This window comes from Myxine glutinosa, chromosome 1 (genome assembly GCF_964187855.1).
Source record: "Myxine glutinosa chromosome 1, kmMyxGlut1.1, whole genome shotgun sequence".
Lineage (NCBI taxonomy): Eukaryota > Metazoa > Chordata > Myxini > Myxiniformes > Myxinidae > Myxine > Myxine glutinosa.
Genome location: NC_136261.1, coordinates 335939918 through 335962383, shown reverse-complemented (window position 1 = coordinate 335962383; position 22466 = coordinate 335939918). Strand labels below are relative to the sequence as shown.

General features: G+C 47.2%; 1 protein-coding gene across 3 annotated transcripts in view; it reads left to right on the top strand.

Moving 5' to 3' along the window:
• The window catches only part of LOC137412115 (E3 ubiquitin-protein ligase TRIM7-like), a 93352-nt gene that overhangs the window by 5422 nt on the left and 65464 nt on the right, over positions 1–22466 (top strand). The window contains exon 1 of one of the 3 annotated variants that reach the window (XM_078769804.1): positions 11143–11282. The exons of 1 other annotated variant lie outside the window; for it this stretch is intronic. The gene's annotated coding sequence lies outside the window, so the exon portion shown is untranslated. Of the gene's footprint in view, positions 1–11142; positions 11283–22466 lie in introns of those variants that run through there. One more of the 3 variants, XM_078769802.1, reaches the window with a different exon arrangement.

Sequence of the window (22466 nt, the reverse complement as noted above, 5' to 3'; positions counted from 1 at the left end):
TTTGGCCATCTTATTACAATAGAGCAAACGTATATGGTTATGTATGTTTATATGCGACCAAACGTCTTCTTCAAATAAATTAACACGCAAAAGACAGTCCGTGAACTCAAAATTACGTTTAGACTGCTGAGACACCTCAAACCTTTGACGACCCTTTAAGTCCCCCAAGACCCCTGAAGACCCAAAATACCCTTAAAGACCCAAAAGACCATGAAGACCCCAAAGCCACTGTAGACCCCAACGACCCCAAAGACCCTTAAAGGCACTAAGGCTCCAAAAGACCCTGCAGACCCAAAATGGCCCCAAAGACCCCGATGACCCAAAACACCCCGAAGACCCAAAAGACCAAGAAGGCCCAAAACACCCCGAAGGCCCAAAAGACCCCGAAGGCCCAAAAGACCCCGAAGGCCCAAAATACCCCGAAGGCCCAACCAAAATACACTGAAGACCCAAAACACCATGAAGACGACAAAAACCCTTAAATACCCTGAAGAATCAAAAGACCCTGAAGACCCCAAAGATCCAAAACACCCCAAAGACCCAAAATACCCTTAAAGGCCCAGAGGATCCAAAAGACCCAGAAGATCCAAAACACCCTAAAGCCCCGAAGACCCGAAACACCCCAAAGACCCATAAGACCGAGAAGCCCCAAAACACCCTGAATACTCAAAACACCGTGAAGACCCCCAAATAACATTTAGACCCAAAATACCCTTAAATACCCAAATTAAACAAAATACCCTTAAATACCCAGAAGACCCTGAAGACCCAAAGGACCCCGAAGATCCCAAACACGCCAAAGACCCAAAATACCCTTAAAGGCCCAGAGGATCCAAAAGACCCTGAAGACCCAAAATACCATGAAGACCCAAAATACCCAAAAGACACCGAAATGGTCAAAGATGCCTCTCCCTCTGAATCGACATGTGGTGAGTTGCGCGGAGAGTGCCGAGTCACGCTAGTATCACTCAATGGTGAAGAATCACTTTAAAAATTCTTCTAGCTGGATCCAGATCCACATCTTCACCAAAACTGAATCGATTCTTCCTTGTCACAGACACAACCTATCCAACAAGTTTCGTCCAAATCCATCCATAACTTTTTGAGATATCCTGCTATGTATCGTTTTTGGCCCTATCTCCCAATGGTGAAGAATCACTTTAAAAAATCTAGTAGCCGGATCCGAATCCGGATCTTCACCAAAATCTAGTAATTTCGTCCATGTCACATACACTACCGCTGTGCCAAATTTCGTCTGAATCCGTCCACAACTTTGAGATATTTTGTTCACAAACGGACAGACAGACTAACAAACAGGGGTGAAAACATAACGTCCATCCACCTTTTTTTTTTTTTTTTTTTTTTTTTTTGTTGTATACAAGATCGAGGCTCGGGAAAGAGCGAACATTAATCACACAGAAAGACAAACAGACACATAAAACAAATAACATCGGGAGCGGTAGACAAGATGGGGAGAGAGGGGGAAGGACACAAGCACAACATTTGAGAGCAGGGACCGAGAGACATGGAGACATCGAAAGAACTGAGGGAGGGAGAGGGCTTTGGGGGGGAGGCATGGGAAGGGGGGGGGGGTGGGAGAGGTATAAAACATATGGACACTGCCAAGACTTCCAGGAAAGAAGTTGGAATTTCAAACAAGGTGGATCTGGGGTGAATTAGTGGGGGTAGAAAAGATCAAGGTTTTGGATGGGGGAAGATAAGAGATGGTGGTGAACAGCTGTTTTAAAGACCTGGAAGGAGGAGTGTGATTGAAGTGAGTGTGGGAGTTTGTTCCAGAGGCGGGAGAAAAGAGGAATGAAAGAGTGAAGGTGAGCAGAGAGCCGAGATTTCGGCAGTTTAACCATCAGAAGGTGGCTGGCAGATCTTGTGCGACCTGTAGGAATATTTGGGGGACAGAGCACAGAGAGAGCTGGGGGAGCAAGGCCGGAGAGGAGTCGGTAGAAGACAGAAAGACCACCTACCTGACTGCGGTGAGTGAGTGAAAGGCCCTCAGAGATAGCTTCATCGCGGGAGATTCCAATGATTCTGAAAGCTTTGGATTCAACAGCGTGAAGCCGAGCCAGGTGTGAGGCAGGAGCACCAGCCCATAGGGGCGAACAGTATTCCATTGAGCTGCGGATGAAAGCCTTGAATGTGGTGAGGAGCTCAGGTGTGCCTAGGAAGGACTTCGCACGACGGAGGATGCCCAGTCGGCGACTGGCTTTGGAGGCCAGCTTGGAAATGTGGTTTTCCCAAGAAAGATCATGGCAGATAGTGATACCCAAAAGCTTGAGCGACAGAACTTCTTGGAGAGGATTGTTGAGAAAGTAGATGGGAGGGTTGTCCAGTCGATCTTTTCGGAGAGACATAGTAAGAGTGTGAGATTTGTCAGGATTGAAAGACATGTTCCACTTGTTTGACCAGTCTGTGATTTTGTCCAGGTCTTCAGAGAGTGAGGAGGCTGCAGACTGCCGATCTGAGGGAAGAGGAATGGAGCGGCAGAGAGTGGAGTCATCAGCAAAGAGATAGAGAGGATTTTCCAGAGAGTCAGAGAGATCATTGATAAAGACCAGATAAAGCACAGCGCCCAGCACACTGCCTTGGGGAACTCCAGCCTGAACAGGAAGGGGAGATGAGAGAAAGTTTGGTGAGCAGAGCTGGGTGCCAGACCGTATCGAAGGCATGTGATATGTCAAGGGAGACAGCTCTGATTTCCTGTTTGGCATTGAGGACCTCCATCCATTGTTGAGACAGCAGAAGCAGCATGTCCAGAGTAGAGTGACCTGGTCTGAAACCAAATTGATGATCAGAGATCAAGCGATTGGAGAAGAGGAAAGATTTCATATCCGAAGCAATGATGGATTCCATGACTCTGCTGATAATTGGGAGCAGGCTGATTGGTCTGTAGTTGCAAGGATCTGTTTTTGCACCTTTTTTGTGTAAAGCGGTAATGTTTGCTGATTTCCAGGATGCTGGCAGATGACCTTGAGCAAAAGATAGGGTGAAAAGAACAGAGAGAGGGTGAGATAGAGCGGCAGAGCAGGATTTTCGGACCCGTGGGCTGATGCCGTCTGGTCCAGTTGCAGAATCAGAGTCGAGGTTTGACAAAAACTCCTCCACCTTGTCAGGAGAGAAGGACACAGAGTCCATTTGGTGGCGGAGGTAATTAGAAGAACAAGCACTTTTTACATTGCGTACTTAGAGAATTATGATACCCTTGTAACAAGAGTGTATTTGTTTGCTGTGATGCCATGACATCACAATGCTTTGGGTGCAGCAGTAAATAGTTAATGAAATGCTGAAAGTGCAGTGGATTTGTCCTCTCCCCCCTGTTCAATTGAGAACCATTTTGTAATCGTTAATAACTGAACCTTTTGGTTAATGGAATTGCAAAAAATAATTTCTTCGAGACAGACAGTTACGGAGCTTTGAACCAGGAGTGGGATACTGGAAGATTGCGTGTCTTGGAGGAGCCGAGGAGGATCGGTGGGCCGACTTAAGCAGGACTGCTCAACAATGATAAGGCATCATTGATCTTCAGAAAAAAACCCCTAAAAAACGACATTCTTGTAGTTGAACATCAACCTTCGTTGAAAGTATCAATCGGGTTACCAACTGCACATATTTTTTTTTGCAGAGTTATCACACAGCGACTACAAATAACGGCTTCAGTAGAAAGGAAGATGGAGCCTTTTACTGCTCGTAACCTGCGCACAGACAAACACGTGTGTTTTACTCATCATGACCGTTTAAAGAATATTCTTCATGCAAACTTTCCATTTTGGGAAAACTGAATAAAGCATTGATCATCATACACTGAGTCAGTATTTTTCAATTTTCACTTTAAGTGGCAAGTAGTTGATCAGAGGTAGACCCTGAAGGTTCCAGGATAACAATATCGAAGCAGGAAGTCATAAATGTCGGTTCTCTGTTCTGGTATGAAAGCCGACCAGTCCTTGATATCCTTACTGCAACAATCCACCAGAATAGGCCAGTAATACACAAGAGGAGAAATGGAAGAGGTGTAATGGGTACCTTGGATATATAATGCCAGTCAGGAGCTTGTGAGAAGGTTTTCCTTTCGTAAGAGGCCATTGCAAGACGAAACAGACTAATCGCAGGCATTTCACTGTTTAATGGAGTTGTCTGATATCTCTGCCTTCAGAAATTATATCTTGAAAAACGAGACGGATGGGGGATGTGGATCAGTTTCCATCACCAAGTTGACCAAGATGCAGTAAAGATAGAACTGGCCAAATGACCAATTTTTTTTAATTTATTTTTTGTATACAAGATCGAGGCTCGTGAAAGAGCTAACATTAATCACACAAAAAGTCAACCGACACATAAAACAAAATAAGGAGAGTGGAACACCAGATGGGGAGAGAGGGGGAAGGACACAAACACAACATTTGAGAGCAAGGACATCGAGAGAAATGTGAGAGGAGGAGGGCTTGGGGGGAGGGGGAGAGGTATAAAACATATGAACACTGCAAGGACTTCCAGGAAAGAAGTTGGAATTTTAAAAAAAGTGTATCTGGGGTGAATTAGCGGGGGTGGAAAAGATCAACGTTTTGGATGGGGAAGACAAGAGATGGTGGTGAACAGCTGTTGTAGAGACCTGGAGGGAGGAGTGGGATTGAAGGGAGTGGGGGAGTTTGTTCCAGAGGTGGGAGAAAAGGGGAATGAAAGAGTGAAGGTGAGCAGAGAGCCCAGATTTTGGCAGTTCAACCAAAAGAGGGTTGCTGGCAGATCTTGTGAGACCTGTGGGAATATTAGGGGGACAGAGCACAGAGAGAGCTGGGGGAGCAAGGCCGGAGAGGAGGCGGTAGAAGACAGAAAGACCACCAACCTGCCTGCGGTGAGTGAGTGAAAGGCCCTCGGAGTTAGCTTCATCGCAGGAGATTCCAATAGTTAGGCAGTTAAGAGGAAGCATCGTTCATTTTTTCAGGAAAGCACCAAATTTGGCACAGATGTAGTATGGACCTATACAATTGTTTTCCTGAGGGGCGCCCAAAAATTCAGAAAATTGAAAAAATCCAAAAAAATGTCCTGGGTGCCGTGAAAAAGGGGAGAAAACGGGTATTGATTCGAACTGTAGATTCTGATATTGTGGTCTTGGCAATAGCACACTACTTTACCTACCAGTCACACGGTGTGGAGGAACTCTGGATTGCCATTGGCACTGGTAAAAGCTACCGCTACCTTGCCATCAATAAAATTGCCACCGGCCTTGGCCGCAGGAAGTCCGAGTCTAGAAAGATATGTTGCCATCCTCTATGACCGGACTACCGAGATAAAGACAGTGAATGACATGCGCCGACACTTGTTCACGAAGAAGGCAAGAACAATTGATCACATTCCCCCAACAGCAGACGCCTTCGAGCAACACCTAAAACGTGCATGTTTTCAGGCTGGACACGTATGGAGTCAGGCACTTGTGCCCTACCCAGAACTTCCATCACCAGCTGATTGGGGCTGTTTGAAAACAGGGACTTCTTGGACACCAATTTGGACCACAATACCACTGACACAGGAGGCATGTTCAGAGCTTACAAGCTGCCATTGTAAGTCGGCCTGTAAAGGCAACTGTAAATGCTCCAGGGCAAATCTCCCCTGCACATCACTGTGTGACTGCGATGGACAGTGCTTGTAGTACTACGCATCTGTGCGAGAGCCTCCACCTTTCAAGTGCCCACAATATTTTAAGTTAAAACTGCAACTGTGTGTAACTTTGATTAATTAATACCATTCCATTGTTATCAGAGACCAATAAAACAATGTGTATCACTTGGAATTGAAATTTTACCGAAAATACTTTGAGAGATTCAAGGAAAATGGAAACACCATGGCGGCCATCTTGAAATTAAAGATGACGGATGCCAATCTTTATGCAATTGATCCCATTGGATTCAGAGACCATGAAAACATGGGGTAAGACACTGGAACTGTGGTGTCATCGCTCATAGTATAGAAGTTATTGAGGGAAATAGGTCAGAGAGGGTGGTCATGTTGAAATTCAATATGGCGGCCACCAGGGGTTTTGAATTTTTGGGCACCCCTCTGGAAAACAATTGTATAGGTCCATACTACATCTGTGCCAAATTTGGTGCTTTCCTGAAAAAATGAACGATACGCCCTATTTTTCGGTCTTAACTGCCTAAGTACAATGATTCTGAAAGCTTTGGTTTCAACAGCGTGAAGCCAAGCTATGTATGAGGGAGGAGCACCGGTGTAGGAGGATAGAATCACTCCCAGGGATAAAATTCACTCGAGAGTGGTGTTATCCTAGGACAGAATCACTCTAGAGTGAGATTTTAGGGGAGTGAGAGAATCCTGCTACACCGGCACGTGTGTGTGCTGGACACCTTCCTTCCTGCGCTACTTCCTCCATAACTTATTTGACCTCACTTCAAACAACATGCCTTTTGCGGTGCGTTGTTATTATGTGACCTTTTACACCAGTGGTTCTCAAACTTTTTTGGACTACCGCCCCCTTCTGCCATCTTGGACCGGCCCAATGCCCCCCTTGTCCTATCGTTCGTGGTCGGACACCTGGAATTTATGTAGATAGGTAACCAAAATAACAGAAGCCAAAATATTTTCTGAATAATATTTTACTTTATTTTACTTTACTTTTTATTTTATTTTGCACGACCTACAATGTTTCAGCATAACAGGTCCAGGTGAGGCAAACTGGGAATCTGTTATCACAGGCCCAAATACCGTTTGTGTGAAGGGTGGGCCTGGTGACTCGCTGCGAGATTACGAACGTCTGGCTCCATCTCAGAGAGGTGGAGACGCAGATCGCCCTCTTGGTAATGTCAAGGCGGTTTCGATACTTGGTCAGCAGCATCATCACGGTGCTGAACCCTCTTTCAACGAGGTATGATGTGGGGAACGCCATCAGCAGCAGTTCTGCCTCTGTCCACATTGCGGGGTATTCGCCCCGCTCCAGAATCCAGAATTTGCTGTATTCATGCTGCGAGAATGTTGCCTTCGCCTCATCATCATTGTGGAGGTTGAAAGTTTCGTACTGTAATTCGCGCTTCACATCTTGAATGTCACATTTGAATGGGTTGATCACCCATGCTGGCACCGACAGTTCTAGCATGTCTCTGAAACGCTGCTCCATATCTCCACGAATCTTCTCAAGGTGATTGCAATAAACGAGCAGCTCTTCATCAGAAACAGCAGTTTCCTTTGCCAACCGGGGAAAGTGGTACATATCTCTGCGGCCGAGGGTTTCCCTGTGCATAGTCGCCTTGGTTACGAACGCGCCGATCACTTTCTTTGCTTTAATCAGCGTCATATGGTCACCCTGGAGTTGTTTGTTGACATCATTCAGTATACTGAATATGTCCGTGAGGTAAGCCACATCATGCTCAATCGCATTCACTTTCTCCGATAGCTCCGTATCAATTTCCGCCAGAAACTCGACCACTGTTGAAAAGAGGGCATGGAATCGGGTCAAACAAGCGCCTTTGGACAACCATTGAACTTCGGTATGCAACAGGAGCCGCTCGAATGCCTCATCATTCTCCTGGCAAAGCTGACGAAACAGCCGATCGTGCAGAGACGACACGTTGATTTTATTCACTGCTTTGATTACTGTTTGGAGTGATGGATGAAGTCTGGTGCTGAGAGCTTTTGCTACAAGATGCTGGCGGTGCATAACACAGTGAATGGCGAACACGGACGGTACCTGGTTCTTCAGAAGCGCAATAAAACCACGCTGGCGGCCAACCATCACTGGTGCCCCGTCCGTCGCGCAAGCGAGAATGTTCTCCATCGGTATGTTCTTATCAGTAAAGTACTTCTCCAACGCTTGGAAGATGGAAGAACCCTTCGTATCGGTCTGGAGAGAGTGGGCAAACAACATTTCTTCCACCATTTCCTGATCACGGATGAAGCGAACGTAGCAGAGTAACAGAGCTTCACTGTCATGCAAAGTGGACTCATCCAGCTGGATAGCGAAGTGCGTGCTTCTCAGCTCACGACACAGCTTATCTTCTACATCTGATGACATTTCATCAATCCGCCTGGCCACGGAATCAGTGCTGAGCGCAATCGACGAGAGAACTGGATTCGGATCGTGGCCCATAACGGTTTTTATCACTTCCCCAACAGCTGGTTTGATCAACTGTTCGCCGATTGAATACCGTTTTCCAGATCTGGCGCTGAGCAATGACAGCTTATACGACGCTTCCAGTCCTTTATCCACGAGCTTTTGGCTGCTTTGAACATCGTCGTTACCATGGATCGCTTCTCAAAGTTGTCTTTCAGCGATTGGAAATAGCTGACCTCTGCGCGAGCCTTATCGCTGTGCTTTTTACTCAGGTGCTCGCTCAGTCGAGATGGTTTCATTGCTTCATTGGACAGCGTGATACCACACAACAAACACATTGGTAACTGTTTGTTCGTCGGAGATGGAATGAATCCATACTTGATGTATTCAACGGAATACTGCTGACACTTTTTCTTTGAGGCCGACATCTTGAAGCCGACGGGACGTGAAGCTTTTTTGAATAACGAAATCAACACGCCAAAATGTCGAAAGACTAACACCAGCGCTAACACTGACTGTTCATACATTGCCCAATGTCTGTGCTGATCAGGCCAGGCTGTAAAGTTGAACCAGGCACGTTGAATAGTCCAGCACGAATAGAGTGTATTATATCCAGAGTGTATTTTCTCCCACATAAAAAGATTCTTGCAAGCCGATTGGTTGAAATGGCACCACGTGACAAAAATTAATGTTGTACTATTGGCCGTATTGGCGGCCAATAGTTTTTACTATTGGCCGTCGTCATGGAAGCGGCCAATAGTATTTCGCTGGTGTCATACACTATCATGTTTGTTGCGTGAGCATGTATGGTCAAGAAAATACCGACACATCAGCGAATATGTGATCATAAAAACCATGCGGAGGGGGAAAGAATGTGGTCGTAGATTGGATGGCCAATTAGCCGAATGGCGCCGGGTAACCTGTTCAGACTGCAGGAAGCCCAATGAGCGCTTCAAATCGCTGCTGCTCCTCTAAATCGCCAGTGCCCCCCAAATCATTGCCACCCCCCCCCCTACCGCCCGTGGACTCTGGAGCGCCCCCATGAAAGTTCCCAGCACCCACTGGGGGGGGGGGGGCGGGGGGGCAGTAGGGACCACTTGGAGAACCTATATTTTACACCATGCTTATAACACAATGTTTCCTCAAAAGTTGTACAGCAAAGCAACTTGCCATCTCCTGTCCGGCGTGCACACCGTCCTCTGTACTATCTCTTCCGACATGCGTCCACACCCGCAAAACTCGATGTACTCCCAGATGCGTCGACACCGTGCTGTCTGACACCAGTGTCCTGCGTGCTGTGCGCTGCCTCTTTCGTTGTGTTTCCATGTTGTTGACAGGCCGTTTAACAACTACATTGAACATGTTGCTCTTACGTTTCGTTATCAGGAGGAAGAAATATAAATTCCCCGCAATCCAATCCTAAAACTGAAAGAGCAACAAAAGGTTGCCTCTCTCAATTTTCGGTACAAGCGCATTCTAAGATGGTACAACAAGTGCACGGCCACTCCACCAGACTAAGTAAAACATTAGCAAATGCAACACCAATTTCATTTAGCCTACCTTTGGTGTCATCGGTATATGTAATTAATTATTCATGCCAAGGAGAGGGAATTGCATTTGAGTCTGTTTGTTACTTGGCAGTTTTCTTTTTTTTTTGCAAGTATCTGGATCACTCCAGTGTGTGTGTGTGTGTGTGTGTGTGTGTGTGTGTGTGTGTGTGTGTGTGTGTGTGTGTGTGTGTGTGTGTGTGTGTGTGTGTGTGTGTGTGTGTGTGTGTGGTGTGTGTGTGTGTGTGTGTGTTTGTCTGTCCGCTCATTTATACTTGCCTCCAGGTTACAGTTTTTAACCGATCTTCAGGAAATTTCACCAAATGGTAGAGTTCGTGGTCCCACAAATTCCTATATATATTTTAGGTCAAAAGGTCAACCACTTTTTCAAATTTCTAAAATCCTCAATTTTCATCCGATTGACTTGAAATTTGAATAGTATTTACATATCGGCCAACTGAATTCAACTACCAACTATTTTTGAGATCAGCTTAGGCCAAAAGGTCAACATAGGCCAAAGGTCAACCACTTTTTTCGAATTTCGAAAATCCTGAATTTTCATCCAATTGACTTGAAATGTAAAAAGGATTTGAACATCAGCTAACTGAATTCAACCAACAACTATTTTGAAATCAGCATAGGCCAAAAGGTCAACATTGGCCAAAGGTCAACCACTCTTTTCTAATGTCTAGAATCCACAATTTTCATCTGATTGACTTGGAATTTGAATGTGATTTTCATATCGGTTAACTGAATTCAACCACCAACAATTTTTTAGATCAGTGTAGGCCAAAATTTCAACATAGGCCAAAGGTCAACCTTTTTTTTTTCATTTTTCTAAAATCCTCAATTTTCATCCAATTGACTTTTTTGTTTGTCATGTGTAAGCGATTCTGCCTGCAAAGTTTGGCATCGATCTCTTCAGTCGTTTTGGAGAAAATTTGATTTTAGTGGTTTTTCAGGATTTTCACTCCAAACAATATGGCGTCCGAACCACGTGACCTACGACATCATTATAATTTTATTTCTGTATAAATTTATACCGAGAAGATGCTTAAGAAATTTCATCCTGATCGGATAATGTTTTTTTACTTGTTGAATTATGACGTCATAACGGCGGAACCTATGACGTCATCATTCACATATGTTATTCCGCATGGAGAGTTCTTTGCAATGAGACCTGTCAATTATTTCTGTGCAGCGGTTTTTGAGATATAGAGGTGCTAACTTTTTGGTTTTTCCAAGATGGCGCCCGTACCACGTGACCTGTGACGTCCTAATATTCACTAAAATATTATACAGGAGGGCGCACTCCGATGATGGAAATTTCATGTCAATCGGACAAACAGTTGACGAGAAAATGAATTTTTAAAATGCAGACACGCATGTACGTATGTACGTACGAACCCGCATGCTTAACCCTGCGTTTCGCTTCGCGAGCACAGGGTAAAGATGATGTGGAATTTCCACAAGTGTTTGTTGAAGAATCAAGTGAAAGGTGAGAGACAGTATGTGATGGACTTGAAAACTGTAAGATCAAATAGTCACTGCAAGTAAATGACGTCATGCATTCTTCCGAAATGACATAACAAAACTTATACACCTGCTTTGCTTCCTGGTTGGTTGTCTGATCGTTGTCCAGATTGAACGCATCTTCGTCACGAGACGTAAGGGATATATGGTTGTGTTGCTGGATTGTGAAATAAATAGCAAATTATGTTTTGTTTTAATTTGAAATGTTGATAACCATGTTTGTTGCATCATAAAGGAGAAGATACTGTTGTGTATATGAGGATTGTGTTTTTATTATTGTGTTTTTTTTATTGTATAGTAAATTGTTGTAAAATATCGCCCTCCTCACTCCAGTGTTGTATAAAGGTCAAAGGGCGTTCCCGTAGTTAATTCCATAAAGCATACACGTTAGCCAATCATAGATTTCCCCCCTTGTAGGTAGTTATATCTTTATTATGTGTATTAGGGTAAGGCCTTGTCTTCCATTAAGATGACACTCCATTGCACCAAGTGAAATAAGATAGATTCCCTTTCATTCCCCATTCCCACTCCCAAAACTTCCATTGCCAAGCCTCAATTGCCAGCTACATCCCCTCTAAGCCTCCATTGCCAACTGCACTGGGCAGTTTGCCAGGTTTGCTACAGCTGTGGGTTGTTGATTTCGCCCCAAAACCACCATTGAACATGTGCTCGGATCGGGGAAGAAAGGCGTGTCCCCACCTCGTCATAGAGGGGAGGAGTGAGTCAGCCCCACTCAACCAACCACGAACAAGGGGTTGGACTTGGAGAGGGTGTGGAGAGAAACATCAAGGAGGTTTGCGAAGGTTCAGGGGCGTGGCATATATAATCCGCAGGAGACGCCCCCACCTCAGATGAGTCCTGGAGAAAGCACGCGACGTCCACAGAGCAGCAGCAGCAGCCACAGCAGCAACAGTGGCAGCTTCAGAGCAGCAGCAGCAGCCACAGCAGCAACAGCGGCAGCTTCAGCAGCAGCAGCAGCAGCCACAGCAGCTTCAGCCACAGCAGCTTGGGGCCTTGACGGCAGTTTTGAGCAGGGCCGCGAAGGAACGGCGGCTGCTAAATGCGCCGATCGTGCTGCAGTACCCGTGGACCTTCCTCTCCCTCCAGCCATCCACCTCCGGCCAGTCCTATCATCATTCCCCGCGTGAGTCTGTCTTTTGTTTGTTCTGTCCTGGGTTAATTAAGACTGTAGGTAAGCTAGCATTGCACTGTCTCTCTAATATCTTCTGTAAATTATTTTCTTATCTTTCCTTCTCCTTGGTTACTTTGAGCGTGTAAATAGTAAGAATAAATTTAGTAGTATTTCCAACCTTTTTGTCTCCTTCTTCTTCTTCTTCACATCCGTGTCGCCTTTGTCTTTTCCCTATTGAATACCTGTGGTGCGATCCGGCCAACGTTCGGGAATCGGGTTAGTCGGGGTAACTGTTCGGCCGTGGTGCCATCCGCTCGGCAAACCAACATCCTTATCCGCGGTCCGTAACAATTGGTAGTCAGGAGTTGGGATTCGAACCTGGGACTAAATTTATTTAGCCCAAATTTTGGGACACCAATTGTGTTATTGGCAGTAACAATTGGTGTCGGGAGCGGGGTCGGACCCGAAGCGCGCTTAATGCGCTCAAAATTACAAGCTGCTGAAATTTGTTTTAAAGAAAAACCCGAATTTTGAAATCGCGCCATGGCTAGTCAAGGCAATCGCATGCCGGTGGGGGAACTAGAGGAGGGGTTAGGGGTAACCCAGGATCAGAGGGAAGAAATGGAGGAGGGCAATGAGGAGGTGGTTGAGGAGGTTTCAGGCGCACAAAATGGCGCTCTCGCGCACGAGGTTACGGGCGCGCAAAATGGCGCCTCGCACATGGCTACGGTGACCGCGCCCGCGACCGTAGCAGCGCCGCCGATGGATTGGGGCCTATTCATGCTGCAAATGCGGGCCCTCATGGAAGAGAACAGGGGGCTGGGAGACCAAATTGGAGCAATGAGGGACGAAGCGAGGGCTGATAGTGAGCGAATAAGGGACGAAGCGAGGGCTGATAGTGAGCGAATAAGGGATGGAGCGAGGGCTAATAGTGAGCGATTAGAGGGCCAAATGGGGGCAATGAGGGACGAAACGAGGGGTACCGGTGAGGGGTTAGACAAGAAATTTGAGGGGTTAGACAAGAAATTTGAGGGGTTAGACAAGAAATTTGAGGGGTTAGACAATGGGATAGAAGGGGTGAAACATGGGTTAACGGGGGTGGAAAATAGAATGGCTGCCCAGGAGAATCAGATAGAGGGGGTGAAAAATGGGTTGAGGGGGCTAGAAGATAGGATGGAAGGCAAATTGCGGGAAGTAGGGGAGCAATCCGCCCGGGAAATCAAACGGATGGGGAACCAGATAGAGGAGGTGAAAATCGGGTTAGAAGGTAAATTGGATGCTCAGAGGGATGAATTGGGACAGATGAGGGTGGCATCTGCAAAAGAGAGGGAGGAGATGAAGGAGGAGATACGACGAGGTGTAAGCGAGGAGGTCTCGGGGGTACGCGAGGAGGTAAAGCGAGGTGAGAAGCGTATGGAGAAAGAGGTGAGGAATAATACGGCTAGGTTACAAGGGGGCATAGAGGACCTGACACAGGAGGTGGAACAGCTGACGGTGGGACAGACGGAGTTAGCGGAGCAGGTACAAAGGAATACTGCGGTACTAGGAGGGTTAAAAGCGACACAAAGAGACATCAAGGATGACTTGATAGCGACGAAGAGGCAATGTCAGATGGTACGTGAGGGACTGACAACGAGGTTGGACGAGGTGACAGAAGTAATGGAGACGAAGGACCGGGAGGTGAGGACGCACATAGAGACGGTCAAGGTAGCGTTAGAGGAAGAGATAGAGGAGACGCACCGGGAAATAAAAGAGGTAAAGGAAAAATTAGAGGCGGTGGAAGAAGGGGTGAGTGAAATTAAGAAGAGATGGAGGGAAACTAAGAGAGAAATAAAGGAGGAGGTAATGGAATTAGTACAAGGTCTGTGCTCGAATCGTGATGATGTGCTCGCTAACCAAATAAAGAGTTTGCAGGTGGTGAAGGAGGTGCGGAGACGAGGTGCCAAGGTGAGTGGCGATATATTCGGAAATGCATATGATGTGAGGGGAGCTTCAGTCGGCTTGGGTGGTTGATTTGGATCCGGGTGTTCGTGAGAGGCCGTTGGTGAAATGTGCGACAGGTACGGAGTGTATGGACAGAGGAGGTGTGCGAGAATGTCCGACTCTGGGGTGTGTGAGGAAAAAGTGCGTGCCGAGGAGTGAGAGTGCTGTCGAGAGTGAGTCGGTCATAGCACGTGTGCGAGGGAGCACATGGAAGCGCGTAGTGGGGAGTGTTACAGAGGATGTAACGAAAGAGTGTACACCTGTGGTGAGTGTTACGGAGGGTGTAGCGGGAGAGTGTGCGCAAGAGGATGCGTGAGAAAGGTGTGTAACGGACAGGTGCACGAGGAAAGAGTGCGCTGTCAAGAGTAAGGGAGAATGCACACCTGTGGTGAGAGTTACGGAGGGTGTAACGTGAGAGTGTGCGCGAGAAAGGTGTGTAATGGACGGGTGCATGAGGAAAGAGTGCGCTGTCAAGAGTAAGGGAGAATGCACATCTGTGGTGAGAGTTACGGAGGGTGTAACGGGAGAGTGTGCGCGAGAAAGGTGTGTAACGGACGGGTGCATGAGTACAGAGTGCGCTGTCAAAAGTAAGGGTGAATGCGCGACCGAGTGTGGAGGTGAGAGTAGTAAGAGTGACACGGAGCGTGAGTTGGTTGTGGCAGGTGAGAGAGGATGTACACCTGGAATGGAAGGATGCACACCTGGAATGGTAGAGCGTGTATGGGATTTGCACGCTGGAATTGGTAGTGAGGCACGTGGTTGGTTGTGCAAGTGAGAACACACCTGTGGTTGTCACAGAGGAGGTGACCGAGAAGGGGGCGCGAAGAGGTGTGTTGGTGAGGTGTGCGAACGACGAGTGTGTGCAAAGGTGTGCGGTGGTCAGGTGTGTGACCAAGTCTGTGAGCGGAATGAGTGTACCTGGGTGTGTAAGAGAAGGTGCAATGATGAGGAGCAAGGAACGGGCTGCGGGGTGTGAGCATACAAGTGGAGCATTGACGCTATCCGGGTTAGCGGTTAGAACGACGTTTAGCCGAATCGGGCCCTCTGTGCGTGCCGGGCTTCGCGTGCCGCGAGGACCAGCGGGGATCCGAACCACGGCGATTTCAAAAGAACCGCCGTACGCGATCCACGCTGGGCCTCGCTTTGAACGGCCGCGTCCGTGCTCTACTAGGCGGAGCGGGCAGCCCGATAGGAAGGGTCGTCATGGCGACCCCCTTTTGTTGAGGCGTTCCGGCAGGTCGAGATCGGGCCATTGGATGGCTCTGTGCCGAGGTGGTGCGTGGGATCTTGGCCCGGGTAAACCTCCTTCCCTGCACCGAGTGCCGGACGTATCCAGCCGCCGGCACCAAGCAACCCGCATTCATTGCTCGGCTGTGCGAAGCCGGGCTGTAGAAGTGAATTGGCGCACTGAGAGGCTCTAGCGAGTAGACGTGATTATGAGGATAGTGTTTTGGCCCCGAAATTAGAAAAACAAAATTTGATGATTGGTAGAATGATTGGCAGATGATTGGCAAATTTTTGATTGGTTGAATTTGGACGAGTAAAATTGATAGTGGGACGTCCCCGATGTGGTGGGATGGCAACTCTGTCATCCCTCACAGCGGGGGCAAAGGAGCACTGGTCTTATGGGGTTATGGCAGTGAAAACTAGCCCGGGAGGGTTAGGATATAATGATAGGGACCTAGAAGATGACCTTAGGTAACGTTAAGATTAGGTAGTGACAATGATACCTGTAGTGGGGATGCAGGTAGATTAGAGTGGATGATAATGATGTGGTATGTGCTTAGTTTAAAGGGAAGATGGGGAGCACTAAGTTAGCAGGGCAACAGGTAGTTTAGATGATGCCGTGTGAGTGTTGGAGGTGTATTCAGAAGTGTATTGTGAAAAGTGTGTGGTTAAAAGGTGTGATTGCACAGGTGTGCAACTGAACAGGTGGATGGAGCAGTGTTTGAGTGAGTGATAGTGATGTGAGTGGTGCTGACCAAATGGTCCAGGAAGGAAGGAGGGTGCAGGTGGCACCAGGTAAGATTGCACAGTTGTGCAACTACAGGTGAATGGAGAATGGTTGTATGGAATAAATGGTATGGAATATATGGAGTATTGGAATGGATGGTCGTGGAGTGAGTATGGTGGAAACTGTGGAGTGGAGTGGATGGTGCGAAGGTTTGAATGGGGGAAGGATGGACCCCCATCACGAATACCCGGGGCGGGTAGTGTAAGTGTTAGGTAGAGGGTACAGGTAAATTGTGGTTGGATATTGGCAGCTGTGGTGTGGGTAGTTGCACAGGAGTGTAGTGATGGGTGCATTAGTGTTGTGGAAATGGCTGGGCGTGTAGCCTGTTAGTGTGTGTAGTTGGTTTGGGCACTCCACCACTGTGAGGATGTCGGCCAGGTGAGGCCGCAGGTGGGCTCTGGGAGCCGGTAGAGTTGTTGTGGATGGGGCCCAAGGATCCGGAGGACGGACCCGGGTAGCCCAGTGCCAGAGGGCACCAAGGGGTGACAGAGCCAGGAGGGGCCTTCCCCAATTAGATAGGTTAGGGTGAGGAGCTAGGTAAGCTCGGGTGGCAACTGCAGTGGTGGAGGTGTGCAGGTGGGTAGACCTGCTGGGAGAGCTACACGACCCAGCCCGGAAATTGTGCAAGGGCACCGGGAGATGAATCGGGGGAGTGAGACCCCAAATTGAGAAGCACCACAGTTTGGTCAATGGGAATTGGTTTTTAGAACCCATAGTGTAAGTTGGCCAATGGATTGGCAGGGAAAGACCCCAGGTAGTGTACAGTGTGTTAATGTCATTTAGAGGATAGTTAGGATTAAGAATCTCCTCGCACCATCTGCATCCACTCACCTGGGATGACGTACCTCCACACCATGCCAGGTTGTTTTTATTATTTTTATTGTGCAGATGTTTGGATTGTGAGACGCATCATGACATGGGTGTGACATTGTGCTTGTTGTTCCATCTCTCCCTCCTTATGAGGATTGATGATGAATTGGGTGATGGCAAATTTTGGTTAGAGGGATTGTGGAGACGAATTTGGTATAGGGGGAAGATGTGACGGTAGCGACGGATTTGTAAATGTGTAGATTGTTGTACATATGGGGTAAGGGCAAGGGTAGTGTAGGTGACAGAGGGGATGACGTACGGTAGGGACGAGCTTTCTCACTTCGCTCTCCGTACGCACTTCACCTTGCATTGTCTTATTGATGTGTACCCTTGTGACCTTACCCCTCGCTCATCTGTCTTTCCCCCCCTTTGTCTCCCACATGAGGACCTGTGCGCCACTGGGCGCCGAGGGGAGCGTGCGTGAGCTGGCCATTGTGCGCCCGAACCTCTCGCAACCACAGCTGTCTGCATCGATGCACCACATTATGGACCACATGTCTGGGGCTGAGCACCACTGATGGACCCCATGGGTTGGGGGCATGGCCCCTCTGCTGGAACCGGCCATGAAGGCCCGAAATCTTGCTGGTGGACCTTGGCCACAGGGCACCGATGCCCCACAGGTGAACCACACATAGTCGGCCCTGTGGGCCATAAATAAAGAAAATAAAAACGGACACGTTAGGTGCATTTTATTAATCCAAATAGGCCGCCAGCAAAGAAGATGACAACAACTGGAAAATAGTAATAGCCAGCAGAGGGAGCCGAAGAGCAAGAGACCACCAGCAGGGTTAGGGGTTGTTGGTTTATTTTTATTGATGAACAGTGATGACTGTGCACCGATTGGTGCTTGAGGGTGTATTGGTGCGGTTTTGGGTGCTTTCATGGTGCGTCGATGCAGAGCAGCTAGCATTGCACTGTGTCCCCCCCCCCCCCCCCCCAGAAAGAACAATCACAGGTCCTGGGTTGCGTATTGTAAATAAAGTAGAGCCATTGTAAATAATGCGCCCCCACCATCAATGTATAGTTTGAAGACCATTCCGCAATTCGGTTAGCTGTGGGCGTGAATCTGTTAGGAAGGGTGCAATGGAGCAGCGGGACATATTTATTTATGTTTTAAAACTGTCGCACTCAGGGTCAGGTTAAATGTAGAGGGAACTACACATACGTGCCACACTAAGTTAAAGTTATAGGCCCGGGACGTGCCTAAGAGGAGGAGGAGGGTGCAGTGTTGTGTATATGAGGATTGTGTTTTTATTATTGTGTTTTTTTTATTGTATAGTAAATTGTTGTAAAATATCGCCCTCCTCACTCCAGTGTTGTATAAAGGTCAAAGGGCGTTCCCGTAGTTAATTCCATAAAGCATACACGTTAGCCAATCATAGATTTCCCCCCTTGTTGGTAGTTATATCTTTATTATGTGTATTAGGGTAAGGCCTTGTCTTCCATTAAGATGACACTCCATTGCACCAAGTGAAATAAGATAGATTCCCTTTCATTCCCCATTCCCACTCCCAAAACTTCCATTGCCAAGCCTCAATTGCCAGCTACATCCCCTCTAAGCCTCCATTGCCAACTGCACTGGGCAGTTTGCCAGGTTTGCTACAGCTGTGGGTTGTTGATTTCGCCCCAAAACCACCATTGAACATGTGCTCGGGTCGGGGAAGAAAGGCGTGTCCCCACCTCGTCATAGAGGGGAGGAGTGAGTCAGCCCCACTCAACCAACCACGAACAAGGGGTTGGACTTGGAGAGGGTGTGGAGAGAAACATCAAGGAGGTTTGCGAAGGTTCAGGGGCGTGGCATATATAACCCGCAGGAGACGCCCCCACCTCAGATGAGTCCTGGAGAAAGCACGCGACGTCCACAGAGCAGCAGCAGCAGCCACAGCAGCAACAGCGGCAGCTTCAGAGCAGCAGCAGCAGCCACATCAGCAACAGCGGCAGCTTCAGCAGCAGCAGCAGCAGCCACAGCAGCTTCAGCCACAGCAGCTTGGGGCCTTGACGGCAGTTTTGAGCAGGGCCGCGAAGGAACGGCGGCTGCTAAACGCGCCGATCGTGCTGCAGTACCCGTGGACCTTCCTCTCCCTCCAGCCATCCACCTCCGGCCAGTCCTATCATCATTCCCCGCGTGAGTCTGTCTTTTGTTTGTTCTGTCCTGGGTTAATTAAGACTGTAGGTAAGCTAGCATTGCACTGTGTCTCTATAATATCTTCTGTAAATTATTTTCTTATCTTTCCTTCTCCTTGGTTACTTTGAGCGTGTAAATAGTAAGAATAAATTTAGTTGTATTTCCAACCTTTTTGTCTCCTTCTTCTTCTTCTTCACATCCGTGTCGCCTTTGTCTTTTCCCTATTGAATACCTGTGGCGTGATCCGGCCAACGTTCGGGAATCGGGTTAGTCGGGGTAACTGTTCGGCCGCGGTGCCATCCGCTCGGCAAACCAACATCCTTATCCACGGTCCGTAACAATACATTTTAAAATAATTATGACCACATTATTTAAATATTTTTTTCCAGAGTCTTTTTGAAAAGATCTTTTTTTCCAAGTGTATCAAGGAAATAATCCACAAAGTTGGGAATGTCAAACTCGGTGGTTTAATGGAGCGTCGGCTCTGAGTCTGGGAGGTGGGAAGTTCAAACCCCGTCCGAGTCGTACAAAGAGTTTATAATTGGTACGAGCTGCTTCCTTTCTTGGCGCTCAGCATTTAAAAGGATAGAGCATGGACAACGCTGGGAAGGCAATGGCAAACCACCCAGGATACACCTTGCCAAGAATCTGTTCCGGCATCACCCAATCACCCATGCTCTGTAAAACGTATGGCACACAAATCAAAAAAGTGGAAAATCTTACATTGGGGTAAACCCGTGTAAAGATTGATTAACATCTGATTCCTCACACAAGCAAGTTCATAATTGGTTGGAAACAACGATTGGAGTGTGTGAGGGTGTGGGACAGTGTTATTAAACTATGTAAGTGGCAATGGCAGTTTTTCTGTTTTTCCTTGTTTGTGTTTCTTTTTTTAATTTATTTTTCCATTTGGTTCCTGAGGCTGATTTATAACTCACTGTTTATGCCAAATGTCTCCTTCACTCAACTTGTATGTGAGGATCACACAATGCCTAACACAAGGAATTGCAAGAAAGGAGGAGGCCTTGAGGCCCATCAAGCCTGCACAATCGTGCCAATATCCTTGTACCACTCGACCTACCTACCACTTAATTTGGTTGTTGCCACAGTAGTCGTTCATTTGGTTGTTGTGGACAACAACACAGAACTAATGGAGGTCACGATCTATTTCCAACCTGGGGGAATGCCACTTGTTTTCCAGCTCTCAGACATTTTGTTTCTCAAACTTAATTTAGTGAAAATACCAAAGAGTGTGCGAACGAAACTTCACAGATTGTGATCTTCACAGATCACAGATTGGCTAGTACATGGACATTCAACAAGTTGCTAAGAACATATTTGTAGCGGTCAGTATAGTCATTAACACTGCTAGTGAAAGCTGCAGTGAGATCTCTGTTCATTTTATCTTTTGCAAATAATACTCTGTTCATTTAGTCAGGTTCAGTATGTCCAGATTTAAAGTTTCGTTGGATTTTTTGGGGGACTTGGAAAACTATATATTTTTGGAAACTATATTGTATAGTCAGTCAGAAAACCAATGTTGCTATTTGCACAGACTCCTGTATGGCGGCCATCTTGGATTTTCAAAATTGCCACCGTAGAACTAATTTTTCTCAATATCTCAGCTTCTAAATAACATAGAGCTTTGATTCTAACGGCTAAACATACATTTTCAAAGGCCCCGAATCCAATGGTAACAAGTTCGATAAGCTAGACATGACCATAGAGCTCCTATGTGGCGGCCATCTTGGATTTTTCAAACTGGCCGCCGTAAAATTGATGTTTCTCAATATGTCAGCTTCTAAACAACATAAAGCTTTGATTCTAACGGCTAAACATACATTTTCAAAGGCCCCGAATCCAATGGTAACAAGTTCGATAAGCTAGACATGACCATAGAGCTCCTATGTGGCGGCCATCTCGGATTTTTCAAACTGGCCGCCGTAAAATTGATGTTTCTCAGGATCTCATCTTCTAAATAACATAGAGCTTTGATTCTAACGGCTAAACATACATTTTCAAGGGCCCCGAATCCGATCATCGGTGATGCACAGAGTCTATCGGTCACTCCATACCATGTAGATGTGCTGCACTGTGACAAGCCGAAACCACAGCTTACGAAGAGAACAGAGGAGTTTGTCATCAACAAGGGGGTCTCCATATCCTATCAACTGACACAACTGGGATGGGTTGTTGCTTCTGCTCTATCCAGGATGAAAGCGAGGGAACACTCCAGCAAGATTCCAGGTTGAGCAGGATACAACTCGCTCTTGTCTGAACGCCAGTCCATGACTTGGGTTGGTGCCTTGCCACTACTTCCAGAGGTGGCGCATGAGTGGCCAACCCTACTGACCGTGATCATGCAAGCCAGTCAGCTAAGGATGTTGGCAGTTGGTGAAGATCATCCCACTGTAATTTCATTTGACATGGCCCTCTACGAGAAGGTGGTGCAACTGCTGGATGCAAGACCTGACTTGAAACGCACAGTCGTCCCCAGACTGGATGAGCTGCATGTTGTCATGGCGGCTCTCTGAGCCCTCAGAGCCTCCATGGAGAACTCAGGCATTGATGATGCTTGGGTAGAAGCTGATGTCTATGGTCCAGCCACGACGCGGCAAATCCTGAAATGTACACACTACAAGCGGTCTCTCCGTGCCCATATATATTCATATTTGGCACTTTATGAAATGGTTCTGGAGGAGTTCTTGAAGGACAACCCACAAGTAAAGGATGTGTGTTTCGAGGCAACAGAGGGAGTAGAAGCTGCCTGTGCTGAGACAAACAAGTGCACGAAAGCTGAATCTGTAAAACAAGCAAACACCAAACTCCTTCAAGTCTTGACATCTGATGGGGTGGTGATGGCACTCGAGGAGTGGGAAGCACGGAGATCCAAGAATGCAATGTTCAAGTCAATGATGAACTATCTACATCGGGTGGAGACAATCCTGTTATTCGTGGCAGCATCACGGAGTGCTGACCTGGTGCTTCACCTCCAAGCTGGAGAAGAACTGAGCAAGTTATTCTTTGCCATGGACTGGATCAAATACAAGCGGCTCTGGCCCCGATACATCGCAGACATGTATGACCTAAGAACCAATCACCCTAAGACCTGGGAAGAACTAGGAGCTGGCAATCTATCAGTAACCAAGAATGACATCCCGTTTGTATCCATTGGACCAGATCATGCATGTGAA